At 34.9% G+C, this 24,775-nt stretch overlaps 1 pseudogene; it reads right to left on the bottom strand.

Annotated features, from left to right (window-relative positions):
* Positions 1-6,381: 6,381 nt before the first annotated feature.
* LOC143618966 ((E)-beta-farnesene synthase-like) overlaps positions 6,382-24,775 on the bottom strand; it is a 36,384-nt pseudogene continuing 17,990 nt past the window's right edge.

The raw sequence follows: 24,775 nt of genomic DNA, 5'->3' as shown, positions 1-24,775 counted from the left end.
TGATCAAAATCATATTTTTGGATTAATTAAGTAAAAATGAACATTTTTATGAGAAACCTAGACAATCTGGATAGATTGTGCACGTTTCTTCTCAAATCAAACTGAATAAACGAAAACGGGCCCCGTAGCTAATCCGGGACCCCAATATGTGATCTTTCTTTATAACTTAATCATTTTATTAACCAACACATTTACCCAAGCTTATTTCCCCATAACTGTTTTCAGAACGCGTAAACGAACAACTTGGCCCAGCTGGAAAAACGGGAAACTGAGCCAAGTTCAGTTTTAAGTATTAGACATTGAACAACATCACAACCTAAGCCTGTTGTCACTTTCTGGGTGTTACAGCCACACCCAGACTAGCTATACAGCCCAGCTTAGTATAAAAATTATAATAATATTAAAATATTAATATTATTATAATATGGAATATAGGGACTAAGTGATAACAAGGGAAACGAACCCCCAGCTGACCTCGCACTGAGTGCCTACAAAACCGTGAGTTTCATGACCCCTCTTTTCAAACTGTTTACAAACATTTAGGGTGAAAAGCGTGTTTACATACATTATCTATCTGAAAACGGTTCAGGATATAGATTATTTGAACATGTATATATGAAAAGTCCCTACAACCATAATGATTAACTACGTGCTAATGAAAGGTGATTATTATCATTGATCGGTATATTAAGTGGAGATAGTACGAATGCCAAAACATAATGAAATTACATGTGACAACTTGTTTATACAAACACGTCATGTAATGTTAAACATAACTAATTTGGGAATAATGTGGTCTGTAATGGTCATAGGACTATTGTGGGTGAAAAGGGGGCCACAATAGTACTAAACTAAAGTTGAGTATGGCCTATGAGCCAAGTTCTGCTGCAACTTGCTAAACTAAAGTTGAGTATCGCCTACGAGCCAAGTTCGGCTGCAACTTATAAACTAAAGTTGAGTATGGCCTACGAGACAAATTCTGCTGCAACTTATAAACTAAAGTTGAGTACGGCCTATGAGCCAAGTTCTGCTGCAACTTATAAACCAAAGTTGAGTATGACCTACGAGCCAAGTTCTGATGCAACTTATTAAACGAAATAACTTGATTATGACATGAGTGTTATGAAAATATTATGATTATATATGTTGTGGGCGGAAAGGGGGCCACAGTGATTTGTAATACGTGATAAATATTATATATATATATATGTGTGTGTGTATTGTGTGTATATATATATACATACTATACTGATAGGCGTAGGAAATTCTATGTGCAGAAAATAATAATTGTTTGTGTATACAATATGTAATTTTTGAGTTTACGTGAAACCATTGTGGTCAGAAGAGGGACCATAGTGGTGATTTTACGTGGAACCGTTGTGGGTGGAAAAGGGGCCACATTGGTTGATTTTATTTGGAAAATGAAGGCACGAAGTACGAATGAGCAATCATGATTTTATCGTAGTTTCAAACTCTATCATAAACTTATACACATACATATCAGTATACAAAGACGTAGATATACATATATAGATGTAAATACATTTTCTTATATACGCGCGTACATACAAACTATTACTGTATGGTGCACAGAACTGATTTTGTTAAAACTTATGAAATTCACCAACTATTCGTAGTTGACCTGTTTTAACATGCTTTTCAGGTAATCAAATATGAGAAGTAATTTCCTGTGCGTTACGTGTCTGATTGGTGATTGATGTCGTGGGCATTTGAGTTAGAAGTAAAGTAATTGAAGAACCGGTTTGATTGTATCACCTAGTTTGTAAAAGATGTTAGAACGATGTAATATATTGTAAATTAGTTAGTAATGTTTCTTTATGAACAATGTATTTGATACCAGTTGTATCTATTGCATTTCCGTTTTACGCTTCCGCAATTTGCTTAACGGGGTGTGACACAAATGAGCTCAGGTATATATGATACAAAAACCACTCAATGAGTCACATTTATTGGTTTGCATTATATATTGATTTATTACTATTATTATTGTTGTTAAGGGTATTTGCTAACACTTGGAATGTTGGAGGTGAACTTCCACCAAAAGACTATTCGTAACTGTTACATGGTTCAATTTCTGGAACTTTGGTGCTGGTTGTTTGGTGTTGTCGTTGGTTTGGCAAACATTGGTGATGCTGATTGTTTATGACAGTTTCCATCTATTTGTCTGTGTTGTTGCCAGGTTCCATCTGTTTCGTATATGAGGCGATGATGAAATGTAGGGTCAGCAAAAAAAAATGGTCTTTGTAGATCCTATCTGCATCTTGGCTTGGCAATCCTGATGGCAATTGTTATGCAACTGGATTGCAGCCATGGTGGATTTGGGTAAGAAGAAATTTTGTTGCTACAGATCTGAGCCTTTGTTTTTCTTTGGTTATGTTATTTGTTTCAATTGTTTGTCCATTTGTTATGCTTTCTTTGGTAGTTTGTGTTTTTTGGATACCAAGTCACTGTATATGTTAGTCTGGATGTGTTACGTAAGTATTCTAACTTTCATGTTTAGATTTTTTTGGTTTTGCTAGACGAGAAGGTTCATTGATAACAAATGTGTGAACACATATTGTGACTACATCTGAATTGGCTCATTTATCAAATTTAGAAACATTTAAATAGACCGACCCTCCCCGCAACGTGGGGGTTAAAAAAACTAGTAATATAACAATTTTGGGTGAACTAGGCATTGATGTCTTGTACCTGAAGCTGTTTCATTTGTACAGTTTGAGTTGGTTTTGGCTTTGACATCTGGCATCACTATATGCTACACGCGCTTGTCTTGTGTGTTTGAGCCAAGTGCATTTGCTTTTCAATTTCTCCCCACTTCCATTCCATTGTGTGCCACCGCTTCTCAGTTTCTGCTCTGGGAAACGGTATCCTCTTTGCAACGACCTTCCCACATGCCAACATCGACGAAGACGCTGCGTAGGTGTTCAATTCGAAGTCGGTGTGTATCATCGCTGCTCCACCGGGCTTCATCTTTTACAGGTTAGTTAGGTTGTGTTCTGATATAAAACCCAAATCGTCTATCATGGTGGGTGCGATGTCACGGTTGTCTGGTGGTGGGTTTTGCTTGCTGTTCAATTGAACCTCTTTTTCGGCGTCCATGGTGAGTTGCAATATTAGGGTTTCTCATTTTGGTATATACAACAAACAATCGAGTTTGATTAATCTTTGATTCTTATCTTACAGTCGCATATCTCCAATAACTGATACTACTCCGTTATTTTCAGGTACTTCCCAATTTTGTATTTTTACTAGGTTCATGTGATTGAATTTAGATTATGTGGGCTTTTGTAGTTCGATGGAGTGTACGAATGTATCTAGGTATTCAAAAGGGGTGGAAGTGGTAGATTTAACTGATGACCCTTAATTGTGGATTCAGTTTACATTATTTTAATTGTGTTTGCCTAATTTTATTGACTTATTACTTTTGCAGAGATCAGAAACACGCTTCGTTGCTTGCGTTCAGGTGATGATTTGCTATTTCTGATTATATTTCACTTAATTTTGTGCCTTCAGTTCGTTCGTGTTTTTAACGGACTGTTAACTGTGTTTTCCTTTTGCATGTATCTGATCAACAAATTCGCTAATCGCTTTGCTTACGTACACGTGTCCATTAGATTTACACCTTATTGCTATTACATTAGGTTGAATTTAGATAGCCTATATAGTATTAATGTTACGTCTTAGTTATCGACAAAATGATGTTTTCATATTTAGATAAGCTATTTTGTATTTGTCTTCTTATATCTTGCCATTTGCGTATTACCTTGCTTCATATATCGTCTTGCGCCTGTGCTCATGGATTTCTGTTTCTGTAACGTCTAATACTTCGTTGCCAAGTCTCAACGTTGAAGCCCTGCAGACTTATCCTTACAGTCACAAGCCTATGCGTTTGACAGCAGTGACAAATTCTCTGCCACATTCTAAATTTCTAATGATTTTAATTGTACTCCTTAATTGCTTTACAATATGTGTTCATTATTGTAGATCCATGATGATGAGCAAAAAGCTAATGACAGACCAAGTATCAATGGTCATATGCTTGATATTTTCTCAGCAGTAGTATACTAAGGTGATTTGACTCTTTACCACTTGCGCCATCCATCTGCACAGCTTATTTTAGTTTAAAATTATATATTCTGTTATATGTTGTCGAATTACAGATTCATGGGAGTTTTATTCATGGCTTGATTTGCTGATGATAGATTGATACACAAGGTATGAATGTATGATTTATTATTTTCAATATATATATGTATGTGTATGTATGTATGTATGTATATATATATATGTGTGTGTGTGTGCGCGCGCGCTTTGAGCACAAATTTCACATGACGAATAAAGAAATTACATATGACGAGAATATTTCCCTAATGATTTTCATTTTACTTGCAACTATTGTTGAAGTGAGTAAATCAAATATCTAATTACTAAATACACCTCTAACTGTTATCATATATACCTGCGATTCGTGGCACTAGCATGATTCAGCAGTTTATGGTAATAGTTTTACCGTTGACATTTATCTACAACTGTTTTGGGTGGTTCGATCACCTGTATTCGAAAACTAATGCTAATATTCTGGTTGACTATTTTAGACAAAACCAATCGAGCTAGACCATGAACAAAATACAGCAACAACTTAACTTGAATATACCTGCAATGCCCCTTGACTTGCAAATTCAAATTGCAAATGCAATATGTGAACTGTCACTATTGCTGCGTACTTAAAGTCAACAACCAGTTTATATACTAACAATGCATTGGTTTTCAAATTATTAAATACTAACAATCATTCAGACACACACTTGATATAATCGCCATTTACTATTTTGAATAAAAAAAACAGTTTTAACTCCACACAATATTTGAAACCATATACTCTGTGTATTTGTGTTTGGAATATTGGATTTTAATAATCTCTATTGAATGGTATTGACCGATAATAACCCCTATATATTTTATTGCCACTGGCGGTTCCATATTAAAAAGGTGGGGCCCCCCTGGTACCCATACGGCGTTATACTTTTTTCCAAATTTCAAACTAATGTTTTAGGGCTTTTGATTAGAAGGGGAATACGTGTCGATTGATGTAAAACTTAGTTCAAAACATTGCTCCAAAATGACAAAACAATGCTTCAATTCGGATGTTTGAACTTACATTTAACAAAATTCAAGTCGTTTGGATCACTGTTTCGAGCTAAGTTCTACGTCAATCGAGTTGTGTCCTTCCGATCAAGCCTTAAAACATTAGTTTGAAATTCGGAAAAAAGTACCGTTAAGTATTTTTTAACGGGGACAATTGGGGGCCAACTTTTTTAAATAAATATTCCTTTTGTTTTTATGCATTCTTAGACTTTATTACAAGGTTCAAAAGAGTTAAGTAACTGGATAAAAATGAGATTGTCAATGAATATGCAACAAGACATTTTATGGTTAGAAATATGTGTTGCACTCGTAATTGTTGATTTTGTTTATTGAAGAACACATGAATTTTTATGAATTTTTTAAGCTGCTTATTGCAGTTAGAAAACCTACCTGCGATGGTTGCAGGGGTTTGGCCAGAAGATAATAATATGCAGCTTGAAGTTGCTACCCAGTTTCGTAAACTATTATCAATAGTTATGTCATGCTTTTTGAAGTATTTTTTGAACTTTTTTTATATTGTCAGGTGCAGTATTGGAAATAATATTGCTAATTTGTCACATTTGTTGAGGTTTTGAAATGTTGATAATGTTTTTGTTTACATTAATATTGTTAGGTGCTTAAAAGTATTGGAAGGAGAAACAAGGAATTACTTGGGTGCAGATCTGCATTCCATTGGAACCAAAGTGGTCATGACTCATGACATGCGAATCGAGAGAATGACTCATTCTCGCAGGCTATCCTACTAAATGGTTCAACGATTGAGCGTTTTTTTATATACATAAAAAGTCTTGGAACTTCTATATGAAGTGTGATTTTGGTTTTATAGCAACCAAAAGATGGAGTACAATTTTAATTTAAATAATTAGCTGAGTTTGTTTTTTGGTTTCACTACAATCAAATTTGTCTTTTTTTTTCCGTAAAATTCAAATCGCCCCCCTCCCCGCAACACGGGGTTCAAACCAATAGTTTCATTGTAAATTAATGATTGAAATTCACGTAAATAAACAATACTGCAATACGATTAAGACTTTAGATAAGAGAGGGTTATGCTAAGTAAACAATAGTGCAATACAATTAAGTACTTTACTACATGATAAGATTTTTATTGTAATAAAGTACCACCCGTATATGCTAAATATAATAAAAACCACACTGAATACGTAAGTGATTTGATTTGGTTAATCAATATCAATATTTTCCATCAAGACAATAATCTTAAACATCTACAGAATTAACGAAAAGTGATTTGATTTGGTTAATCAATTCTTCTTCAGCATGAGTGTAGCCATTGTTGTTTTTATAGAGGAGATGAGCTACACGCGTGAAATTGATTATAGGAATAAGTAGATTAAATGAAACATCTGTAGGCCTAAGCAAATTTTGATTGATAACTTTCCATTAGTCTTCGACTTGCTCTGAAAAAAAATCACATGCTTCCTCCTCGGATGCACCTGTTTCCCTTTTGTAGCATTCATGCATGAAGGAGGGTGGTTTCTTTGTTGTTCCTCCTAAAATATATAAATAAATAAATATACAAGAGAAAACAAAAACAAACCTAAATCATATTATTTTTACTATCAATGGTTATTTTTGTTTGTTTCTTGAATATTCTAGTAGATTTAGTATTTGTTGAGTTTACTTTGGATTTTCAGGAACAAATAAACTTTGGATGATCAAACGAGCAAATTCATAGAAAAGATTGTCAACAAAACAAGTGACAGAGGTTGGACAACACTAGAAGCCGGAAAAGCTTGGATGTGTTTGATCATCTTGCCATGATTGACTAGTATTCTTTATTCACTTGGGAAAGATGAACTTGATTTGATCTTTTGATTACATTTATGGACTTGGTTTTGGTCTCTGTCTTGTGACTTCAAGTAATGATCTTTCTACATTAAAAGTGAACTTTTAAAATCATTAAAGAAAGTCACTAACTTTGTATTTGTTGATTCAAACATTCACGTTGTCTATGTAGATTGTTAGCTACCTAGAAAGGGTTTAAATATTGTGACTTGTGAATATGATTTTAAATGTTCCAGCTTTGCATGAAAGGGTTGTATACTCTTCATTCAAGGACTTGGTTTTACTTTTGTGGAGATAACATCAAATCGAAGGATCCATAGTATAATAGTGTGTAAAATCTGTCTTTAGTCATCACTTGATATTTTAAGCTCAACATTGTTGTGCTTGTCATATGATATGATAGTGGCAAGTTTCCAATATTGTTGTGAAGTTTGACACCAATGTCTTGGGTCTTTTCACTTTATTGCACTAACACACACATCTGCACTTCATAAAATGACTTTAGGTGGTTTCCATGTAATATGATCGTAGCAGCTTTCCCATGAGGCTTATGATTTGTAATCTTAATCGGAGCCATTTCTACTTTTGAATAGTGATCTTATGAGAATCCATAATTTGAGATCTATTGTATCATGAGCGGGGGATCAAACCTAAGTGACTCTTCCTTGTGATTGATTTGTATTTCTTATTTGTTTACATATTTGTTTATCCATACACTCTTTTTTTTTATTTAATTAGACAATGATCGACTTTGAGTATTGAGGCCGTTTGTATCCTTGAACGATATGTCGTATCTTACTTAAGCTACACTATGCATATGTTGGATGCACTTGTAATCTTAAACTATTGATCAAACGAACTCCAACTAAAAGTAGGAATCAGGAAACCGTTGATCAAACTAACTCTTATTGAACTTATTGTAGTGGCGTTAGCTGGATGAATTTAAACCAGAAATTCTAAACCCTAATCATAAATCTAAACTTTAAACCGTACTTCTTAACCATAACCATAAAGCTAAACCAAACTTTAAGGCTAAACCCTAAGCTAAGCCCTAAACTCTAAACTTTAAAAGCTAAAACATAAATATACTTGTTCGACGACCCGCTTGCAACATCACTGAAATGAGTTAAATCGGAGTTCTTTTGATCAATGATTCCATGGTTCCCTACTTTTTGTGGTTTCCCCAATAAACCTCTCTCTCTATATACACACACACATACATATATAACATGTGTGTCTATATATATACACACACACACACACACACACACAGAAAGAGAGAGAGGATCAAGAGAAAACTCATCCTTAAAGAGAAAACTTAAAACTCCTAAAAAATTATTTTTAATTCAAAATAAAAAAATTCAAATTTCCGTTTTTGCCATTTTTCTTAAATTTTGTTACCCTTCACTCGAAAAAATTAAAAAAATAAAAAAAGTAAAAAAAATAATAAAAAAACGTTGTAATGCACATACATATTACTGTGCGATACTGTTGTATTACACATGTGTGTTATTATATATTTTTATGTTCAATAGTGTTTAATTGCATATATTCAATATTTGGGTATTACATATGTGCAGTAGTGTTGTATTATATTAAAAAATAGAAAATAAAAGTCGACGTAGTGCAAATGTGCGCTAACGTTGTACTCCCTCCGTCCCGGTCAAAGTGTCTTAGTTTGAAAAACACAAAGTTTAAGGTGGATTGAATGATTACCTTTTTTGCTAACCAAATGACAATAATGCCCTTGGAAAATGGGTCCACCATATTGTTTATTAATGCTAGTTGTGTGTGCTTAAGGTAAACTTGGAAATTGGCAAATAAATTTTGAAAGTGAACATTTGTAATGGGACAAATAAAAAAGAAAATATGGACACTTTTAATGGCACAGAGGGAGTATTACACACACGTACTATTGTGTATTCGATGTGCGTATTAGTCTTATATTGCATATAAACGATAGTGTGTATCAAATATGTGCAATAGTGTTGTATTCTATGCAATACAACATTTTTGCATATATGCAATGCACATTATTACACATGTGAACTACACCGATGAGGTTACCGACAAGGTTTTTTTTTAAACAATAACATGTAAGAATATTGAAAAAGAAAGAAACTACAAAAAAAATTTAAAAATAATTTTTTATGAGTTTTTAAGTTTTCTTTTTAAAAAAAAGATTTCATTTGATCCCACACACACACACATATATATATATATATCACTAACTACGTATTGGCTTTTTTATAACAGTTAATAATATATAAAAACGATTTTTTTACAAAAAAAATTGTTTAAAATGGTTTTAAAATGAATGTTTTAAAAAAAGAATATTGAATAAAAAAATTATGGACGTTTTAAAATGACTAGGGAATTAACATGTGTCTTGTATTTGGAAATTGAAAGTTAACAAAAGTGGGTTATTACCTTTATGTCCTTTCTATAAATCTATTCTCTTAGATTAATCTTTACCATTCAAATCTAAAATAAATGAATTAGATTTCTTCTTACTTTTTATTTTTGTTGTCTGTATTTTAATTTTATTCTTAAATTGATTGATAATTATATTTTATTAAACTGTGTTCAAGTTTGTTATAAGATTTTAATATTTTCAATTACTGATTCTTGGAGTGAGTTAAATGGAAATAAATGAGATACTAGTGAATTGTTTTTATTCGTTAAGTAGGTGCAGTGAAATCGCAAAATCAAGAGTAAAACATGACTACAACAATTAAATAGATCCCCCATTTGGAAGTCAGCGCCTGAGAAAGAAAAATAACTTAAATAAGAGCTAGTGGATCGTGAGAGTAGAAGGAAGCAGGCCATGATTTATTTCGTTATGGGCTGGTGTAAAAAGAAGTTAGCATAGGAAGGTTTCTTGGACATAATTTTCATCTTCATAGCCTTGTCACGTGTAGATAACCGGGTTGGACATATTGGGTTTGTAGGATTCATTAATATGTAATGGGTTTATAAGGTTGCAATTAGAGTTTTATTATATTTGGCAATATCTTGACTAGCAAGTTAGATTATCTATATAAACCGAATTATGGTAAGACATTAGATAAACACACGGGATGTAACCGAGTTAGGGTTCATCTAGAGAAACACGAGTTATGTGTAATAGGGGTTTTTGAGTTGTATTTCCTATATATAATATTGAGAGTTATTCAATATTAATTATTGTGTGTTTTCGTTTTGGTGAATTATATCAATTCGTCCTTGAATTCATATCAGAGCGGTTACGATCTTGGAGTTTATTGATTAAAGCCGTGATGACGAGGGAGGTTTGATCAAGTTGGTTCTAAACCTTAAAATTGTTCGATTGGAGGAGCGAAAGAAATAAGAGCCTGTCGAGTACGGGGGTGATCGGGATTAAAAAAAAAGGTGTTGAAGATAGCCGCCTAATTTAAATCGGAATTGAAGGGGGTTCTTTAAATTGTTTTTTTGTTCTACCCTAAGTCAACTGAAGCTTGTCTTGTTCTAACGAGGAGTTCAAGAAAACTTGACACAAGCTGGTATATTTTTTGTTTTCTTGATTAAGCTTGATTTTTGTTCACTGGTTGAGCAAATTGGTTCGGGTTTTTTATTCGGGTTGAACAAGCGAGTTTAATTCAAAGTTTGTTTTATATGAGTTAAACGAGTTATGTTTTTGGTAAGATTTTGCTTTGAATAATGTGTTCGTGTTTTGATTCGGGAACAAAACAAGATCAAGGAAAACTGATGTTTGCTCTATTAGATGACAAGAATCGCAGCTAGATGAGTGGATATGCGAGTTCATACAGTCGAGTGAATGGTCAGGAACAACGTCATTGAGATAGCCGAGTTTGAGAGAGCCGAAAGAACATAGTTGCGGATCAAGTGGTGTTCTGTGAGAATCGAGGCAAAAGAAGGCAATTTTGGAGACAAAGATCAATCTATTTCGAGTCGGAAATTAGGAGGGTGATTGTTGGACATAATTCCATCTTTATAGGCTTGCCACATGTAGGTGACCGGGTTGGACCTATGGGCCCGTGGGATTCATTAATATGTAATGGGTTTATGGGGTTGCAATTAGGGTTTTATTATATTTGGTAATTTCTTGTCTAGCAAGTTAGGTTAGTCTATATAAACCGAATTATGGTTAAACATTAGATAAACACACAAGATGTAATTGAGTTAGGGTTCATCTAGAGAAACACAAGTTATGTGTAATAGGGGTTTTTGAGTTATATTTCCACTATATAATATTGCGAGTTATTCAATATTAATTATTGTGTGTTTACGTTTTGGTGAGTTATATCAATTCGTCCTTGAAGGTTGTGGTCTTGGGCTTGCTAGGGATGTCAAAAAGACATAAACGTAATTTGAAGTCGGCAATTATATTTTAAAAGGAGGCTACCTTCTCAGTCTCACGAAAAAAATTAGTGGAGTTCGATTAACGACGGAAGAAAGAAGACGACTTGGAGCTGTTCATCGCGAAAAGAAGATAGGAATTAGGAAGCACCCGTTGATTGGTTGAAGAGCGTTCGGGATTAATATTTATCATCCAAATATTATTTTCTACTTTAGTTTTATTGTTTTAATTATTAATTCAGTTATTGAACAAAATAATTTTGTTTTGTTCTTGAGTTTGATTGATGGCTAAACTCCCTAGCTACCTAGGTTTTTTTGATGATTACATTGTGATTTGAGGATATTATCTTGGTTTTTGGTTTCAAATGTTGGAATGATACTAAAGTAAAGAATCTTTTTACAATTGATCTACTATGTTCGCGTATCTAGTTTTGATTTATTATTGATCTCTGTTTCGCATGGGTCTTGTTGAATGTCTATCACCTATAGATGCATGTTTAAATCGCATAGTGTGTGTTTGTGATTACTTTATGTTTTTGCTAGGCGTAGTAATCCACAGAAACATTGGTTGGTGATTTGTTAGAGCTTTATATTCTACCTATCTAGATAGCTAAGAAGTGATAGATAGTCAGGTTGTCTTCAGGGTTAGGAGTTTAGGTTTATACGCTCTGACATGAAGGTTTCCCTAGAATTCCCTAGTGTCATTGTGACTCTATGTAAAATTCTTCTTTTTCATCTCCCTTTCATACATTTAGAGTTTTAACCGTCAAAACTCCATCAAAATCTCTCAAAATGTTTCTTTCTTATTCTTGATCCTTTCCTCAAAGTTTTAGACTTTTTTCACTCATTATCTCCATTTTTAGCAAATTTCTTCTTTCACACTTACACGCCGTATAAGTCATACTTATACGGCGCATATCTTTGTTTGTTTTCAATCGCATAAGTATTGATTTTACTTATACGCCGCATAAGTCTTCTTCAACGTATATCTTATATTTCGTACTTATACGGCGCATAAGTTTTTTCTTCCTTTGGTTCCAGCGCACAAGTCCTTTCTTTCAAACGCTTAAGGTTCGTTTTTCCGTGTTTTCCTAATGGAAGCCCCCGAACAGTTCTTTTGTTCAAGACATAACAATTGATTCCTCGAATCCTCTTTACCTTCATCTGTCTGATCATCCAGGCATGATTCTTGTTTCAAAATGACGGGAACGGTTTTGGAGCCTAGAAATGACTATTGCTCTTTGGCTAAAAACAAACTTGGCTTCATCAATAATAATGTTATCATGCCAGCTAACCAACAACATCTTGCGTAATGGCAATGATGCAATGATATTGTCATATCACGGATCCTCAACACTCTCAATCACAATTCTCACATTGTAAAAGTGATTGCAAACTAGTATTTATAGGCAAGTAAACATATACGCTACACAAGATATCAACCCCCGCGCAAGTTGGAGGTGCGTCAACTCCAACTTGAAAATGGCGTCACCATTAGCGATTATCTCGGTTTGAGTGTAGGTAGAAGCGGGTGCGGAATGATGTGGAACCGGGCATTTTTTGCGAGTTGTGAATCGGAGAAGAAAGACATGTCATCAACGTATACGCTGATGAAGATGAGCATATGCGGTATGTAAATATGATATCTGCTGATGATGTTATACGCTGATGATGAGACTCAGTAAAACTGTTTGCATCGGAGAATTCAAATTTTCGTTAGAAAATTCTGTTATTGGCTGGAATACACTGTGAACTGAGTGCACACACACAAATCTGAAATGTATTACGAACTAATTAATCAACTTGAGTACGCTAAGATCACATCCATGGTTGCCGGAAAAATACTGTTTCCCCGGAAAAAGTGGTTCAGTAACTGGAAAAACGAATCTCAATGGAATTGTCACTAGAAAAACGGTTATTACCGGATGATTATGTATCTACAAAACCAAAACTTGCAATATGATTACAATCACTCACAATCAATTCACAAGCAACTGATTATCACAATCTGATGTGTAAACCTCACAGGAATTTTCAGTTGTGGTGGCCGAAAAATTCAGTTAGGCTGTCGAAAAACGGTTTCTTCGCCGGAAAAACGCGAAATCAATGAAAACTTCAAATCAAACTCAGATTTGAACATGAATACAATCGTACATCAATCCTAAACAAACGTAGACATCAATTAACAACCGATTAACATCCAAAAAATATCCGCCGGATATCTCGCCGGAACACATCGGAAAATAAGGTCCGAACGGATGAAGTGATGAAGACAATCACTAACACAAAGATGAATGAAAGATGAATCAACGAAATCACCATATTTCGATGATGGATAAAATTAAAATTCGAATCGAAGAGGATCGAATGAAAGGTGATATCGACATTCAAACCGAAATCGGAATGAATGAAGTGACATCGATTCAATGAATCGAGAATAAAATGATAAGATGATCACAAAATATGAGATCAAATGAAGAAGATAAGATGATCGCAAAGAAATGAGATCAAATGGAATGAGAAACGAGATCGAACGATGAATTGAAGTTTATGCGGAATCGTATCGAGTAAGATGCTCTGATACCATGTAAAATTCAAATCATGATTCTCATTCAAGTTGTAAATGTGATTACGAACTAGTATATATAAGCAACCAAACTTATATGCTACTACGAACATATATATATACGCTACGCAAGATACCAACAATCCGTGTCTTATCGACTGTCTTTAGGTTACTCCTTGCACTTTAGAGTGTATTGTGTAACACCCCACCCGGATCCCGGGTGTCAATGCACAATTGATACAGCTTAACAGCGGAAGAAAACACAAAGTTTATTTTAAACTATAAAATCCTCAAGTACATCAAGCCACTATTTATAATAACATTAAAACCTAAGAACTTCTTGGTCTCCGATATCGCTCATCACCACGTAGCTCTAAACTTCCTCATGGTTCACCTGTGATACGTATACTTAAAACAAGTCAGCTATTGCTGGTGAGCTCATGAGACAAGATTTATAAAACATATATTTATAATTATGCGTACACAATATGGGTTGTGATAATTGGGTCCAAGAGCAACACGTGCCTACCATGGATTACCACAACCACCGGGCCACGGACATCACTGTTCCCCCCAGCCATCATGTAAGTATGGAGTTCGTTACTAAGCACATGGTTACCCCATGCTGGGCACCCCTGCCCTATTCAGCTTTTCGTAAAATATCCATTAAGTATACAAGGATCCTTTATACCCCCACCGATATACGCATATTGCAGCATTTTCATTATTACTAGTTTGACAATACAAGTATACTATCACAGTTTAAAAGTTGTCATGATAACTCACTGGTGTAATAGTTGTTAACACAACAGGTACTGTCCTTTGGTCTTGTTACAAGTCAAGGTAATCTAATGTCAAGCAATGATATCGTTAACTAGTCATAATCATGGTTGGCTCGGAACAAACCTACCTAGTTTAAGCATGGGTGATTAATCCATACCTAGACTAGGGTCGAGCCACTCACCACCTATCCTGGTCATAATCCTAAACTCTTTTCTTACTACTAATATTATATATATATATATATATATATATATATATATAATATAACTTTAATGCTAATATTATATTATGTTATGTCTATAACTAGAGTTAAAGATAAAATATTTACCTGTGAGTTGAGAGAATGTTGAAAGGTATTCGTACATCAATATGAATTAATCTAACTTGTTTTATACAAGCAATATGAGCCGACATTCCTAGTCGGTTTACGCTTTTATTTATTGTATATAAGTATATGAATTATCGAGGAGGACTCTCAAAAGCACACCACGTGTGCTTGTTAATTGATTTTTTTGTCATATGATATTAATATTATTATTATTTATTACTAATTTTATTTTTCATATCTTTTTGCATCACTGCACACGAGCACTTTCAATTCTCTAGCTTTTTGTCATATATTATTATTATTATTATTATTATTATTATTATTATTATTTCATAATATTAAGAGACCTTATTTACCTAACAATTATTTTTCATGTTTGTTAGTCATTTTGAGTTATTTCATATCTAAATTTTTATGTGTAAAGCTGGGTGTTACAACTCTCCCTACCTTATAAAAATTTCGTCCACGAAATTTCTTTTATTTAAAAAGTTGAGGGTATTTTTCCTTTATCTCATCCTCAAGTTCGCATGTCATGTCAGGGCCGTGTCGTGCATTCCACTTTACTTTTACTAAAGAAATTTCTTTCTTGCGCAACTTTCGTATTTGTCTGTCTTCAATTTGAAATGGTTCCTCCACGAATTTTTGTTTTTCATTTATATGAACATTCTCGTGTGATATTTTTTTGGCTTCGTCTACTAAACATTTCCTTAAATTTGACACATGAAATGTGTCATGTATTCCACTTAATTCCGCGGGAAGTTTTAGTCGGTATGCTACTAGTCCGACTCGGGCTGTTATCTCGTTTGGTCCAATGTATCGTGGTTTTAGTTTTCCTCTCTTCCCAAATCGAATAACTCCTTTTAGTGGTGATACCCTTAACAGTACATTATCGCCTACTTGAAATTCTAGAGGTTTTCTTCTTTGATCCGCATAACTTTTCTGGCGATCTTGTGCGCTTTTCATCTTTTCTTTAATTTGTTTTATCTTTTCAGTTGTTTCTTGGATGATTTCTGGTCCTAATAGTTGACTCTCACCTACTTCGGTCCAACAGATAGGCGTTCGACATCTTCTTCCATATAAGGCTTCATAGGGTGCTGCCTTAATACTAGCATGATAACTATTATTGTAAGCGAACTCAATTAAAGGTAGGTGATTGTCCCAACTTCCGCTAAAATCAATCACACATGCTCGAAGCATGTCTTCCAACGTTTGAATAGTCCGTTCACTTTGTCCATCGGTCTGAGAGTGATAAGCAGTACTTAGATTAAGTTTTGTTCCTAGTTCTTGTTGGAAACTCTGCCAAAATCTTGATGTAAAGCGACTATCTCTATCTGATATAATTGATATGGGTATTCCATGTCGTGAAACTATTTCTTTTATGTATAATTGAGCTAGTTTGTTCATTTCATAATCTTCACGAATTGGCAGGAAGTGAGCAGACTTAGTCAATCTGTCAACTATCACCCATATGGTGTCATATCCATGACTTGATCTTGGGAGTTTAGTAACAAAGTCCATCGTTATCTTATCCCATTTCCATTCTGGAATTTCAGGTTGTTATAAGTAGCCAGATGGTTTCTGATGTTTTGACTTGACTCTAAGACAAGTAAGGCATTTCTCAACATGACGTGCAATAATTCTTTTCATTTCCCGGCCACCAGTAGCCGCTTCTTAAATCCTTATACATTTTATCACTACCAGGGTGTACCGTGTATTTTGACTTATGGGCTTCCTCTAATACCATATCTTGCAATCCGCCAAGGCTAGGGACCCATATACGGTTGTTGAATCTTAATATACCATCGTTTCCTAGATTCAACAACTTTTGTCTTCCAATCATTCTTTCTTTCTTAATAAAATTTTCTTTCAAGGCTTCTTGCAGCACATTCTTAATTTGATCTAATAGATTTATTTTAACTTCGATTTTGGATGCATGGATTCTTATCGGTTGAGGTCTTTCCTTCCTACTTAACACATCTGCAACCACATTTGCCCTACCCGAGTGGTATTGTATTTCACAATCATAATCACTTAACAGTTCCATCCATCTTCGTTGACGCATATTGAGCTCCTTTTGCTCAAATATGTGTTTGAGACTTTTATGATTTGTATAGATTGTGCATTTAGTCCCGTACAAGTAATGTCTCCAGATTTTTAATGCGAATACCACCGCACCCAATTCTATGTCATGGGTGGTGTAATTTTGTTCGTGGTTTTTCAACTGGCGAGATGCATAGGCAATCACTTTGCTTCTCTGCATAAGTACACAGCCCATTCCATAGTGGGACGCATCACAATACACAACAAAGTCTTCGGTTCCTTCGGGAAGTGATAGTATTGGGGCACTACATAACTTTTGTTTCAGAGTGTTGAAAGCTTCATCTTGTTTCAAATCCCATACAAACTTAGAAGCCTTTTGGGTTAATTTGGTTAAAGGTATAGCAATTTTGGAAAAAAACTTGGATAAATCTTCTGTAGTATCCTGCTAATCCCAAAAATCTTCAAGTTTCTGTGGGATTCTTAGGTGCCTCCCAATTTTTGATCACTTCAATCTTTGCAGGGTCTACTTGTATACCTTGTTCGTTAATCACATGACCCAAAAACTGAACTTCCCGTAAACAAAATTCACACTTCGAGAATTTTGCGTAAAGTTTTTCCTTTTTAAGAAGTTCAAGGATCGCTTTGAGGTGTTGCTCATGGGATCTTGTTTGTTCTTAGAGTAGATTAAGATGTCATCAATGAAGACGATCACAAATTTATCTAGATAAGGTTTACATATTCGGTTCATAAGATCCATGAATATTGCAGGTGCATTTGTTAGTCCAAAGGGCATCACCAAGAACTCATAGTGACCGTACCTTGTTCTATAAGCTGTTTTAGGTACATCTTCTTGTGTCACTTTTACTTGGTGATATCCAGACCTTAAATCTATTTTTGAAAAATAACTTGCCCCTTGTAATTGATCAAACAAATCATCGATTCTTGGTAACGGTTATTTGTTCTTTATGGTGACTTTATTTAAGTCTCTATAATCAATGCACATACGCATTGTTCCGTCTTTCTTTTTCACAAATAGAATTGGGGCTCCCCATGGTGACGAGCTCGGCTGAATAAATCCTTTATCAAGTAGCTCTTGTAGTTGCTTTTTAATCTCTTGCATTTCTGTTGGAGCTAAACGGTACAGGGTTTTAGCAATTGGCGTCGTTCCGGGAATTAGGTCAATTCTAAAATCGACTTGTTGATCTGGTGGTAATCCTGGAAGTTCTTCTGGAAATACCTCAGTGTATTCCTTAACTATAGGTACATCACCAATCTTTTGTTTCTCCACAGTGTTTATGACATATGCTAGAAAAGCAATGCATCCCTTTCTTAAGCATTTGTGGGCTTGCATTACAGTGATAATGTTCTTCTTGATCTTATCCGTTCGGTCTCCTGATACGACTATCCTCTTACCATCACGTAGTCTTAGTCGTACTATCTTTTTATCACAAATGATTTTTGCCTGATAAAGGTCTAGCCAATCCATTCCTATAACTATATCAAATTCCCCTAGTTCCATGGGCATTAAATCTATAGGAATTGTATGAGCGTTTAAACTTATTGTACAATTTTTAATAATATCAACTATTTCTCGTTGACTCCCATCAGCCATTTCCACTACAAATGTATGGTCCAAATTTTGAGATTCTTGATCCAAATATGGTTTAAACGTAGTTGATACTAAACTCCTATTTGCTCCGGTATCAAACAATACTCGAGCGTACACATTATTGACAGGATACGTACCTGTAACGACATTTAGGACATTTTGAGCTTCATTAGTGGTTAACACGAATGCACGTCCCTTAGGTCTATTTGCCTGTTGATTGTTGTCTTTCTTTAACTTTGGGCATTCAGGTTTTAAGTGGTTAGGATCACCACATTCAAAGCATCTCCTCTTTTCCTTACATTCCTGAAGGTTGTGACCCGTTTTCTTACAATTGGGACATGCTTGGAAACGACAAATTCCTGAGTGGTGTCTTTTGCATATTTTGCATTATGGTATCTCTCTTGGTTTCTTAAAGTTGTTATTCTGGTTTTCTCCTTTATTTTCCTCCCACTTTCTTTTGAATGTAGGGGATTCAGCTTGTCGGCGTATAATCTCAGCTGCTATGACTGCGCCAGCTTCTACTGTCTCTGAAAAACTCTTTGGGGATTTAGACTTGATAAATATTCTTATTTCAGAAGGTAACCCTGCCATAAACCTATTTATCATCTGACGCTCTGATCTAACTAGATGGGGAACCCGTCGAGACAATTCATTAAATCGGGTGACATATTCTCGATAGGTCTTACTTCCCATCTTTAATTGATAGAATTCGAATTCCATTTGTTCTGTCTCACTAGGTGGACAAAATTTGGCAAGAAATTCTCGAACAAACTCTTCCCAGCTCATCTGCTTGGCAATATTTTTCCCTTTCGTTCGTACCACAATATTCCACTAGTAAAGCGCTTCATGTTCAAACATAGATATAGCAAACCGAACTTTATTACTCTCATTGCAATCACAAATGTCCAAGACGGATTCTGTTTTACTCAACCAATCCTGGGCATCAACGGCTCCTTTCTTGCCGTCGAATAGAGAAGGCTTGCCGGACATGAAATTTTTGTAAGTGCATTCTTTATACTTACTTTCACCTTTCTCAATTTTTCTTTCCCTTTGTACTGGTGTGGATGCGGTTGAGCTTTCTTCTGATTTGTCTTTTGGTTTCTCAGTATCTTTCTTTAGTTGTGTTGTGTTCATTATTTTTGCTACCTCGAGGGCAATTTTGTGGATTGCTTCCTCGTTTAGAAATGATCCGGCATTACTCATGGCCTTGATATTTTGGGAGGGAGTTTGAGTTCTATTGGAATTTTCATTTCCCACATTCATGTTTTGATTACTTATGTGCTCTGACATTGTGTATATCTTTTCCTATAATATTCATACATAGGTTATTCCTCTAATTAATAGGAAACAAACTTTATTTATAATACAAAAGCATTACAACTATTTTACAATATTATGCAAGTCTATTATAGAAACTTATTACTATTATATAAAACAACACATAATATAGATTGCTTTATTTCTTCTTGTTCCATCCCATAAGTTCTGAAATTGCTTTCCCTATAATAGACTTATTTCCCGATTTGTTTTCCTTTTCCTTCTTAAGTTCTTCTTCTAACCGATGCCTTTCTTCTTCCATACGGCGTTTTTCCTCCTCCATTCTACGTTTATCTGCTTCTAACCGTGCTATTCTATTCTCATAATCTCTTTGGTAACTTGCGGGAACACCCACACTTTTTCATGCTTTTAATTTGGGTTTGGTTCTTCTACTAGTATTAGGTCATCTGGGTGTAGGGGCGGCAATCCTATATGAGGAGAGGGGGTTCTTTATCGTACTACGGGACTTTCTTTAGAAGGCTCAGCTTCTTCAGATGTAGGGTATAATTTTAACCCTGCTCTCTCTACTTCATAAGGGTTAAAGGGGGAACGAGTGTCGCTAAAGGATGGGCTGGCAAAATAATCAAATAGACTAGTATCTGAAGAAAGGGAACAAATACTAAGGTTTGGAGATTCTGTATGTGAGGTGATATAGGAAAGGGAAGTGGGTATGATTCGGGTGGCGGTAAAATAGGACTATGTTGGTGTACAATATTCGGGTCATAAGTAAAACTAGGTGGTGCCTCAGGTGTTTCTTGTTCAGAACTATCAGAAGATGACAATTCGGGTGACTTAGGCTTTTTCTTACCAAACCTAAGTAACAATGCCTTTCCTATTCCTTTTCCTTTTCCTGGCATTATTCCTGCAAGTAAAATATTTAAACGTAATTATATAAATTTTTGACTCTCACTAGGGTAGGTCCTAGTCTTGAGCTCTACTGGTTAAAGCTTAGGTATTCTTATTGTAATACCTAATTCGCTAAAACCTCAAGCTCTGATACCAACTATAACACCCCACCCGGATCCCGGGTGTCAATGCACAATTGATACAGCTTAACAGCGGAAGAAAACACAAAGTTTATTTTAAACTATAAAATCCTCAAGTACATCAAGTCACCATTTATAATAACATTAAAACCTAAGAACTTCTTGGTCTCCGATATTGCTCATCACCACGTAGCTCTAAGCTTCCTCATGGTTCACCTGTGATACGTATACTTAAAACAAGTCAGCTATTGCTGGTGAGCTCATGAGACAAGATTTATAAAACATATATTTATAATTATGCGTACACAATATGGGTTGTGATAATTAGGTCCAAGAGCAACACGTGCCTACCATGGATTACCACAACCACCGGGCCACGGACATCACTGTTCCCCCCAGCAATCATGTAAGTATGGAGTTCGTTACTAAGCACATGGTTACCCCATGCTGGGCACCCCTGCCCTATTCAGCTTTTCGTAACATGTCCATTAAGTATACAAGGATCCTTTATACCCCCACCGATATACGCATATTGCAACATTTTCATTATTACTAGTTTGACAATACAAGTATACTATCACAGTTAAAAAGTAGTCTTGATAACTCACTGGTGTAATAGTTAACACAACAGGTACTGTCCTTTGGTCCTGTTACAAGTCAAGGTAATCTAATGTCAAGCAATGATATCGTTAACTAGTCATAATCATGGTTGGCTTGGAACAAACCTACCTAGTTTAAGCATGGGTGATTAATCCATACCTAGACTAGGGTCGAGCCACTCACCACCTATCCTGGTCATAATCCTAAACTCTTTTCTTACTACTAATATTATATATATATATACATATATATAATATAACTTTAATACTAATATTATATTACATTATGTCTATAACTAGAGTTAAAGATAAAATATTTACCTGTGAGTTGAGAGAAGGTTGAAAGGTATTCGTACATCAATATGAATTAATCTAACTTGTTTTATACAAGCAATATGAGCCGACATTCCTAGTCGGTTTACGCTTTTATTTATTATATACAAGTATATGAATTATTGAGGAGGACTCTCAAAAGCACACCACGTGTGTTTGTTAATTGATTTTTTTTGTCATATGATATTAATATTATTATTATTTATTACTAATTTTATTTTTCGTATCTTTTTGCATCACTGCACACGAGTACTTTCAATTCTTTAGCTTTTTGTCATATATTACTATTATTATTTCATAATATTAAGAGACCTTATTTACCTAAAAATTATTTTTCATATTTGTTAGTCATTTTGAGTTATTTCATATCTAAATTTTTATGTGTAAAGCTGGGTGTTACATATTGAGTAGTGAGACTGACAGGAAATCTATCTTAGGCTTGTTCACTTAAAGAAAATCTTTTCTGTGATTAGATGCGAATCATGTCATACAATAGCAGGCTCCGTAAGATCTAGTTCACTTAACTTCAGATTATTTAATACTATAGTATAAAATGCATTCGTTTCTTCTGCATTGGCGCAATCTATGATACTATCAGAGTAAAAAGGGGTCTATACTTTAGCATTGTTGCAGAGATTGACAGGTAATCCGACCAACCGTTAAGTTTACACACCCCTCAGGGTCCTTTTAGGTCACAACCGGAGAATAATCAGGGATTCACTAGGTTGTCTAAGGGTGTCGTATTTTAAGATCCTGGTTCCATCATAGTTTCCACAGCCGAAATAACTTCAAAAGTTACCAGTAGATTTCTAAAACTAGGTAGTGCTTCTCCAATCTTTGAGTTCATCTAGATAATCGAGTTGAAGTCTGTTAGTGTCAGTGTCTTTTTAGTTTAATTAGTCATTTGTTTAATTAGTAAAATAATTAAGTTCTTAGTCAGAGTCTAGTTTAGGTGTCACTAGTGTCTTGTGGGTTCGATAACCCTGACTTAATTAGGCTTTACTACAGTCTATAGGTACACTTGTATGTCTAGTGGTCTAGCATTAAGAGAGTCTAGGTTTATAAATTTAAAACTAGAGCGTCTAGGTTAGGTTAAGTTTTAATAGACCATATTTAGCACATCAATGCACGAGAGTGAAGAAATAAAATTAGAAAATAAAAATGGATTTTAAATGAAGATACTTGAAGATGACATGATACAAGGTTGAAATACGAAGACGTAGGAAAAAACAGGAGGAAAACGGAGCTAAAAAGAAGATTTTACGAAGAAAACGAGTTTTGCTAAATTTGAGCTCCCCAACGCTGCGGGGAGTACTTAAGGGATTCCCCCGCGATGCACGAAGGACCTCCAAAATCACCAAAATCACGTCGGTCTACTATTATGTCGGTCACTTTTGGTGGCAGGTCAAGCACTGTCCCTCGCGTAGCGCGGGGGGACCTGTTTGTTGGCAAAAGGTTGTAAAAACCCTATTTAAATGATTTTATAACCCTAATCTATTCATTCAATCTTTAGCCATCCCTCTGGGACACTTGGGGCGATTTGGGAGCAAGACAGTGTTCGGGATCAAGAAGGTAAAGGCCGGTTAGCGAGTCTTGGGTTCGCTTATTCGGTTTTTCTTGTGTTTTCATATATTCCAGAACTTGTATTTGCATGATTATGATTCTTTGATACTATTCTTGATGATTGTTAGCTAAATTCCCGAACTACCTAGGTTTTTGATGATTACTTCGTGATTGGGAATTTTTATCGGTTTATTGATCTTATTGATGACTTAATACTAAAGTAAAAAACTTGATTGCAATTGATATCATGCGTATGGATATTTTTTTCTAATTTACTATTGATTATTGTCCTGTATGCTTCTTATTGAATGTTTTTTCAGTTATAGTTTCACATTTAGATCGCTTACTATATGTTTGTGATTATTTATGGTTATGCTAGGTGTAGCAATCCGTAAGGACATTGGTTGGTAATTTGTTAGAGATTTATATTCAACATATATAGATAGCTGACAGGTGATAGATGGTCAGGTTATCTTTGGGGCTGGGTGTTTAGGTTTAAACGATCTGACACAAGGCTTTCCTAGATTTCCCTAGTTTCACTTTAATTTCATGTTCGTCAATTGTTTTTAGGTTACCCCTTGCACTTAAGGTTGTATTGGAATAGTGAGAACGACTAGTGAACTGTCTTTTATGGTACTTTAGTATTGTTGGAGAAATTGGCAGGTAATATGACGAACCAATATATTTACACTCCCCTTAGGTTTCCTTTTAGGTCACACCCAGAGAATGAGAAGGGATCCACTAGATCGCTCAAGGGTTTCGTATTATAAGATCCCGGTTTCATCATAGTTTCCATTTCCGAGAGAAATCTAAGTGCTACAAGTATGATTCTGAACGTAGGTAGTGTTTCTCATAGCTTTGAGTTCGTCTAGGTCATTGCGTTTAAGTCAGTCAATGTTGTTTTCTTTTAATTAGTTAAATTCCCAATCATTAAAATCATTAAGTTTTTAAATAGAGTCTAGTTTAGGTGTCACTAAAATCCTTTGGGTTCGATATCTAGACTTTGTTAGGCTTTACTACATTTGATACGTGCACTTGGCTGTCTTATGGTCTAGCATTAGGAGAGTCTAGGTTTATAGATTTAAAATTAGAGCATCTAGGTTTGATTAAATTTTTATAGACCGGTTTTACCATATCAGCGTGAAATCATTCTCGTGCTTCGAGCATAAACCGTTGAATAAAAATGTGTTTCTACCGCACCACATACAACACTCAAATGAGTTTGTCGTAAGTGTGTGTGTATATATATATATATATATATATATAGAGAGAGAGAGAGAGAGAGAGGGGTGGAAGAGGTTTGGGGGTACCTTATCAAAGATGAAAGGTTATAACTTCGTAATT

The sequence above is a fragment of the Bidens hawaiensis genome, unplaced genomic scaffold, assembly GCF_021521415.1.
Source record: "Bidens hawaiensis isolate Kalapana, Puna unplaced genomic scaffold, B.hawaiensis_p1.1 tig00000284_1, whole genome shotgun sequence".
Classification (NCBI taxonomy): Eukaryota; Viridiplantae; Streptophyta; class Magnoliopsida; order Asterales; family Asteraceae; genus Bidens; species Bidens hawaiensis.
Note: the sequence above shows the minus strand (reverse complement) of the source record. Positions and strands in the feature narration are given on the sequence as shown.